Raw genomic sequence first — 8,884 nt, forward strand, 5'->3', positions numbered from 1 at the left:
TCTTACTTTGTTTTCTTCCCTCTCAATGTTAAATTCCAGTTTGGAGATTACCTGAACATCTCCCAATCATCTCCCCCAAATTCCTAGTTTAAAGCTCTCTTAATCAGTTGTGACAATGTCCATCCTAGAAGTCTAGTTCCATCTAGTTCCTTACTCAAGTGAAGTCCATCCTGAGAGAACAGTCCTCTGTCCATGAATGCTTCCCAGTGGCCGTTCATCCCAAAGCCCTCCTTATAGCACCACTGCCTGAGCCATCTATTGATCACCATAATCTTGTCACACCTTTGTTGCCATTCTCTAGGAACGGGCAGAATCCCACTGAAGATCATCTGAGCCTCGATTTCCTTAAGCGTCTTCCCCAGTCTGGCATAGTTTCCCTTGATACGTTCCAGCGAGAATCTAGCTGTATCGTTCCTTCCCACATGAAGGACAATCAACGGATACTTTCCCATTCCCGTTAGGATCCTTTTCAGCCTCAGGTCTACATCCCGTATCTTAGCACCCAGCAGACAGCACACCCTTCTCTTCTCTTCTCTTCTCTTCTCTTCTCTTCTCTTCTCTTCTCTTCTCTTCTCTGAATCAGCGCTAGTTACAGGTCTGTCTATTCTTCTCAGTAAGGAGTCCTCAATCACATAGACTTGCCTTTTCCTGGTGACAGTGTAATTTTCCGGTCTATCCCCTGCTCTCACTGGCTGCAAGTCTTCTCGATTCCTATTCACCCTTGCAATCCTCCGCAACCCACCCCGTATCCTCCTGGGGCTCATATTTGGTGTTGTCTCCATTGACTCTTCCCCTCTTCCTATAGGACTAGCTGCTCTTCTCTTCTTCCTTGCCCTATCACCTTCAGCGACCACCTGCTGTGCCCCTTCTTCATTTTCCAACTCTGCAAACCTGTTCCTGAGTTCTATTTCTCCTTCACTGTCCCATCTTTTTTTCTGCCTGGTTCTCTTAGTCACATGCTTCCACCGCCCACTTTCCTCACCCAGCTGTCTCCCCTCAGAATTCTTTGGTCCTGCTTCCATCTGCAAGTCTGAGCTTATCCCTTCAGTCTCCTTATTTCGTTGCTTGATCATCATCTGCTCGGACCCCCTTCTAAACTCTACTAGAGTTTCCACTTGCATCTCCAGTCCTCAGATCTTTTCTTCTTCAGCTATATCAGGCGGCACTTCATGCAGACAAAACTCTTTTCAGGTACCCCCTCAAGAATCATGTACATGCTACAGCTTCCAAATCCAGTCATCTTCATTGTGTCTTTCACTCTTGCCTCTGTATCGGTCATAGCCTTTCCACCTAACACCTGTTAGTCCAGGCAACACAAACCAAAACAAACCCCCAACAGGCACCAGAACACCAGAACACTGGCAGAACACCACTCACTCCCTTCACTAGCCTGTCAGTTCCTTTGTCTAGGTCTTAAGTCTCCCCTGCAACCTCCTCCTTTGGTTTTCATAGATATTTCATGGTTTGAAATCATTCTTAAAAAAATTTCTACCAGAAATTCTCAGGGTGAGATACACAGCTGGCGGAAGACATTCAGTGATCTACATCCAGATATGTCAGTTGGGGATCTGGCCCATTGTCTCCAATGGACTTACATCTATTTGCGTGACCTGGGGATCTGGTCTATTGTCTCCAATGACTCTATGTCAATTTACACAACCTGGGGATCTTGCTTATTGATTACAGTGAAGCTAAATCAATTTACACCAGCTGGCATCTTTGACTTCAATATAGAATCTTGCCCTTTTGCCTGTAAATCATTTGTTAGCAAACTTTTCCATGAGTGTGAAGTATGCGTTCTCTGTGATGAGATACACATTTCACACAGCATATACATCTGCTTTCTGCTTTGTTCAGATCTGACTTCTATTTGAAATGATAATTCAGAGATAAATTATATATTTATTTTCCTCCCTGCAAACAGGAATCTGCTCATCAGACTCTTGATGGCCTTCTTCATCTCGCTGTTTCTCAGTGTGTAGATCATTGATTTCAGCATTAGGGTGATTATAGTGTAAATGACTGAGACTACCTTATCCAGGGCGAACTTCTTGAAGGGTCAAGCATAGATGAAGTTGCAGGGTACGAATATGAAGCTCACGACTGTGATGTTGGCTCCACAGGTGGACGGCGCATTGTGTATCCCTTCCATGACTTGTGTCCTGATCTTGACTAAGATGATCCTGTATGAACTGAGCAGAATAATAAATACTATGATGAGCAATACTCTGCCATTGAAGATCATCTGTAATTAGACTATGTGGATATCAGTGCAGGCTAGTTTGATGATTGTGGGACATCACAATAGAAATTGTCCAGGACATTGGGACCACAGAATTGTAACTGAAGAAGCAGTCGAATCTGAACAGCAGAGTGAGCCAATCCACCCAACCACCCCAGTGTCACTAGACCCATACACTGCCAGGGTTCATAATTATCAAGCATTTTAGTGGTTTATAGATGGCCATGTACTGATCAATCACCATCCCCACAAGGAAAAAGACCGTAGCACCAGCAATGAAAAGTGGAAGAAGAGCATCTGTAGGATGCACTCATTGAAGGAGATAGTTTTGTGTTGGGAGAGGAGATTCAACAGCAATTTGGGAGCATTTATCAATGAGTCACTGATGTCTAGGAAAGCCAAATTGGCCAGCAGGAAGTACATGGGGGTGTGGAGATGGTGATCAATAATCACAGTCATGATGATGGTGAAGTTTCACAGCCAGGTGGTGATCTAAACAATAAAGAAGACCACAAAAAGAAAATACTGTAGCTCACGATTCTGAGTGAGGCCCAGTAGAACAAATTCAGTCACGGTGGTGGTAAGGTTCTGCTGGTCCATTCAGTATTTTTACAGTATATCTGCAGGGAAAATAGCAATAATAAGGATAATATTTATGATGCACTTATAATTATTTCCTCCTTAAATTACTGATATGAAATCAAAAATAACTCTGCATTAACAGAGACATGATTGTTAGGAATTTCCTTAGTTTTCTAAATTCTGCATCTTCAGCAGACCGGAGAAATCCCAACAAGGGGTATCTTTAATCCTGGAGTGAGGGAATAGTAATGTGCTGCTCACAAAATATCCCTCTATAACCACAGTCTCCTTTTATCTGCCTGCAGCCCTTATTCTGCAGAGTTCCCAAGAGTCACAGAGGCCACATGAGACCTTGAGATTCAGAGCTGGGAAGAAAGTGGGTTTATAGTGGATGCATGTAGGCAGAGATTCTCAGAGTCAACATGGGGATCACAAGCAAATGTTAGGACTGCAATAAAATTTTATAAGAAAATGGCCATGTCATAACTATAAAGGGACGGGTAACAACCCTCCTGTGTACAATACAATAAAATCCCTCCTGGCCAGAGACACCAACATCCTTTTACCTGTAAAGGGTTAAGAAGCTCAGGTAACGTGTCTGACACTTGACCCAAAGGACCAATAAAGGGACAAGTTACTTTCAAATCTTGGGGTTGGGGGGGAGAAGGCTTTTGTTTGTGCTCTTTGTTTTGGGGTGAGTTCGCACTTGGGACTAAGAGGGACCGGACATCAATCCATGTTCTCCAAATCTTTCTGTACAAGTCTCTCATATTTCAAACTTGTATGTAACAGTCAGGCAAGACATGTTAGTTTTATCTTTGTTTTGTCAACTTGTAAATGTTCCTTTTCTAGAGGGAGGTTTATCCCTGTTTTGCTGTAACTTTCAACCTAAGGCTAGAGCTGGTTCCTCTGGGCTCTTTAAATCTGATTACCCTGTAAAGTTATTTCCATCCTGATTTTACAGACATGAACTTCACCTTTTCTTTTAATAAAACTCTTCTTTTAAGAATTTGATTGATTTTTCATTGTTTTAAGATCTAAGGGTTTTGGATCTGTGTACACCAGGACTAATTGGTGAGGGTATACTCTCAAGCCTGTCCAGGAAAAGGGGTGTAAGCACTTGGTCAGGGGGAGGAATTAGTCTCAAATCTGCACAGGAAAGGGGAGGTTAGGGACTTGGGAAAAAGTTGGCGGAAGGCAGAGTTCCAAGTGGCTTTCCCCTAAGATTTGGAACACGCTTGATGGTGGCAGCTTACTGTTCACCTAAGCTGGTAAATAAGCTTAGGGAGTCTTTCATAAGGGTCCCCACATCTGTACCCTAAAGTTCACAGTGGGGAAGGAACCCTGACATAGTGGCAGTGGTGGGATTATTTTAAACCAAAAGCCAGTAAGGTTTTTTTTCCTCCTTTTTAGGTGCTTAGAAAGCATCGTCCCATCACAGCAGTCTCCAGAAACCCACCTCACCCCAGAGAGCAGTCATCTGGGTGGTTTTAAATGTAATGAGCTGGGGCATGTGAAGGACAACTGCCTCAAGAACCCCAACAGATTGCAGTTCATTACACCAGAGTCACACCCAAAGTCCTCAGGCCCAGATGCCTCCCAGGTTCCCTCAGAGTGAAGGGAAACTGTGAGTGTGGGTGGGAAGAAGGTTATAACGTGGAGAGACACTGGAGCACAGGTGTCAGCTATCCACCAATCCTTAGTGGACCCCAAATTCATCAACCCAGAGGCCCAAGTGACGATTCATGTCAAAATCTTTAAACTTGCCTACAGCTGAGTTGCCTGTCCAGTACAAGGGCTGGTCAGGAATGTGGACTTTTGCAGTCTATGATGATTATCCCATTCCCATGCCACTGGAGGAAGATTTGGTCAACAATATGAAGCTAGACAAGAGGGTGGGAATGGTCATCGGCAGCCAGGCTGAGCAAGCCTTCACACTTATCTCTGTTGCTGAGCCTTCCACCAGGGCCCTGTCTGTGTTACCAGAAACCCAGACAGAGGTGGTGGAACTGGTTTCCCTGTTATCGACTGCAACAGCCGTAGTGGATCCAGTCCCAGAGACCCAGCTAAAGCCAGTCCCAGAACTGGAACTGTTGAAGCAACCAGCAGCAGAACCATTGCCAGCACTGAGTCCAGTGCTTGCAAACCCATCTACAACTTCAACACCAGAGGGCACCACCGAGCGTGCAATGGCAGCAGCAGCAGATAACCCTACACAAGAGGCTCAGCCAGAACCTGAAATACCACTTAGTGCACGAGCAGAGAGCGGTTCACCATCAATGGAAACAGCCCCATCATCTGCGTCGCTTCCAGAGGGACCAAGCCCATATCCACAATCCAGTGAGGAACTGATGTCTCCAGCATCAAGGGAACAGTTCCAGGCTGAGCAGGAAGCAGATGACAGCCGCCAGGGAGCTCGGACAGTGGCACGGAGCAATCCACTGCCTCTCAGCTCTTCTAATCGATCCCACTTTTTTATAGAACAAGGACTTTTATACAAGGAAACTCTTTTTGGTGGGCACCAGGAAGATTGGCATCATCAGAGACATTTGGCAGTTCCAACTAAGTACCAGGTAAAGCTCTTGAGCTTAGCCCACAATCATCCTAGTGGCCATGCTGGGGTGAACAGGACCAAAGACCATTTGAGGGGGTCATTCCCCTTGGAGGGAATGGGCAAGGATGTTTCTACTTATATCCAGTCTTCTGAGGTGTGCCAAAGAGAGGGAAAACCCCAAGACCAGGTCAAAGCCCCTCTCCAGCCACTCCCCATAATTGAGGTTCCATTTCAGTGAGTAACTGTGGATTTTATGGGTCTTTTCCTAAAGAAGACACCCAGATGAAAGCGGTACATACTGACTTTCATGGATTTTGCTATTCGATGGCTGGAAGCAGTAGCGCTAAGAAACACCAGGGCTAAAAGTGTGTGCCATGCACTAACAGACATTTTTGCCAGGGTAGGTTGGTCCTCTGACATCCTTACGGATTCATGAACTAATTTCCTGGCAGGGACCATGAAAAGCCTGTGGGAAGATCATGGGGTGAACCTCTTGGTTGTCACCCCTTATCACCATCAAACAAATGGCCCGGTGGAGAAATTTAATGGACCTTTAGGGGCCATGATACATAAATTCATAAATGAGCACTCCAATGATTGGGACATAGTGTTGCAGCAGTTGCTCTTTCCAGTTTAGGGTTTTCACCATTTGAACTTGTATATGGCCGTGAGGTTAAGGGTCCATTACAGTTGGTGAGGCAGCAATGGGAGAGTTCTACACCTTCTCCAGGAACTAACATTCTGGACTTTGTAAGCAATCTACAAAATACCCTCTAAGACTCTTTAGCTGTTGCTAGAGAAAACCTAAAAGAGGCTCAGGAAGAGCAAAAAGCTTGGTATGATAAACATGCCAGACAGCGTCCCTTCAAAGTAGGGGACCAGGTTATGGTATTGAAGGCACTCCAGGCCCATAAAATGGAAGCATCATAGGAAGGGCCATTCATGGTCCAAGAGTGCCTGGGACCTATTAACTATCTCATAGCATCCCCCAGCTCAAACCTAAAGCCTAAAGTGTACCATGCTAATTCTCTAAAGCCCTTTTATTCCAGAGAATTAAAGGTTTGTCAGTTTACAGCCCAGGAAGGAGATGATGCTGAGTGGCCTAAAGGTGTCTACTGCAAAGGAAAAACTGACAGTGGTGTGGAAGAGGTGAACCTCTCCATGACCCTTGGGCATATGCAGTGACAGCAAGTAAAGGACCTGTGCACTAGCTTTGCGCCGATTTCTCAACCACCCCAGGACAGACTGAACCGGCATACCACTCCATTGACACAGGTAATGCTCACCCAATTAGAGTCCATCCCTACCGGGTGTCTCCTCATGCTCAAACTGCTGTAGAATGAGAAATCAAGGATATGGTACAGATGGGTGTAATCCACCCCTCTGACAGTGCATGGGCATCTCCAGTGGTTCTAGTTCCCAAACCAGATGGGGAAATGCGCTTTTACGTGGACTATCATAAGCTAAATGCTGTAACTCACCTAGACAACTATCCAATACCACACACAGATGAGCTATTGGAGAAATTAGGATGTGCTCAGTTCATCTCTACCTTAGACTTAACCAAGGGGAACTGACTGGTACTGCTAGATGAATCCGCGAAGGAAAGGTCAGCCTTCATCATCCATGTCGGGCTGTATGGATTTAATGTGCTCCCTTTCGGGCTGCAAAACGCATCCGCCACCTTCCAAAGACTTGTAGATGGTCTCCTAGCAGGATTGGGAGAATATGCAGTTGCCTACCTTGATGATGTGGCTATTTTTTTCGATTCATAGGCAGAACATTTGGAGCACCTGGAAAAAGTCTTCGAGCACATCAAACAGGCAGGACTAACTGTTAAGGCAAAAAAGTGTCAAATAGGTCTAAACAAAATGACTTACCTTGGACAGCAGGTGGGTGAAAGAGCTATCAACCCCCTAAAAGCCAAAGTGAATGCTATCCAACAGTGGATGGTCCTAAAGTTAAAGAAACAGGTCCAATCCTTCTTAGGCTTGGCCGGATATTACAGATGATTTGTACCGCACCACAACCAAATCGCCACCCCACTGACAGATCTAACCAAAATGAAACAGCCAAATGCCTTTCAGTGTACTGAAGAGTGTCAAAAGGCCTTTAACCAGCTTAAAGCGACACTCATGTCTTACTCTGTGCCAAGGGCCCCAGACTTTGACAAACCTTTCCTAGTAACCACAGATGCATCCGAGCATGGTGTGGGAGCACTGTCAATGCAGGAAGGACCAGATCAAGAATTCCATCCTGTAGTGTTTCTCAGTAAAATAATGTCTGGTCAATCAGTGAAAAGGGATGTTACGCCATTGTATATGTGCTGGAGAAGCTACTCCCATATGTTTGGGGATGACATTTCCATCTGCAAACTGATGAGGCTGCGCTGAAGTGGCTTCATAACGTCAAGGACAATAACAAAAAACTTCTTCGGTGGAGTTTATCTCTCCAAGATTTTGATTTTGAAATACAACACATTTCATGAGCTTCTAACAAAGTGGCTGATGCACTCTCCCGTGAAAGCTTCCCAGAATCAACTGGTTAAAATCATCCTTGAAATGTGGAAAATATTGTTAGTTTGTACATAATCAGTAGTATATCTAAAGGTGCATATGTCTTATTAATTCTATTTTCTCCTAGAGCTCCAAGAAGAACTCACAAACAGTGTAGAGCAGACTGTCCAGCACTGTCTATGTTTTGGGGGGCATGTCATAAACATACAGCTAAGGGTAACATAAAATCCCTCTTTACACTGTAAAGGGTTAATTCCTCTTTTACCTGTAAAGGGTTAAGAAGCTCAGATAACCTGGGTGGCACCTGACCAAAAGGAGCAATAAGGATAGAAGATATTTTCAAATCTCTGGGGGAAGGTTTTTTTGTCTGTGTCTCCCAGAGTCAACAAGGAACCAGAGCAGGGAAAATACATCTTTCTAAGTCATATCTAAGCTAAGCATCTAATATTGCAGAAATAGTAAGTAATAGCAAAGAAATGTGTTAGGTTATCTTTTGTTTTAGCTTGTGAATTTTCCCTGTGCTAAGAAAGGTTTATCCCTGTTTTTGTAACTTTAAAGTTTTGTCTAGAGGGGAAATTCTCTGTGTTTTTAAATCTTTTGTTATTCTGTAAAGTACTTACCATCTTGATTTTACAGAAGTGATTCTTTTACCTTTTCTTTAATTAAAATTCTTCTTTTAAGAACCCAATTGATTTTTCATTATTCTGAAGATCCAAGGGTTTGGGTCTGTGTTCACCTGAACCAGTTGATGATATTATTCTCAAGCCTTCCCCAGGAAAGAGGTGCAATGCTTGGGGGAATATTTTGGGGAAATAGGACTCCAAGTGATCCTTTTCCTGATTCTTTGTCTAAATCACTTGGTGATGGCAGCATATTGTTCAAGGCAAGGTGGAGTTTATGACTTGGGAAAGTTTTTAACCTAAGCTGGTAAACATAAGCTTAGGGGGTCTTTCATGCAGGTCCCCATATCTGTACCCCAGAGTTCAGAGT

This window comes from Gopherus evgoodei, unplaced genomic scaffold, assembly GCF_007399415.2.
Source record: "Gopherus evgoodei ecotype Sinaloan lineage unplaced genomic scaffold, rGopEvg1_v1.p scaffold_62_arrow_ctg1, whole genome shotgun sequence".
Lineage (NCBI taxonomy): Eukaryota > Metazoa > Chordata > Testudines > Testudinidae > Gopherus > Gopherus evgoodei.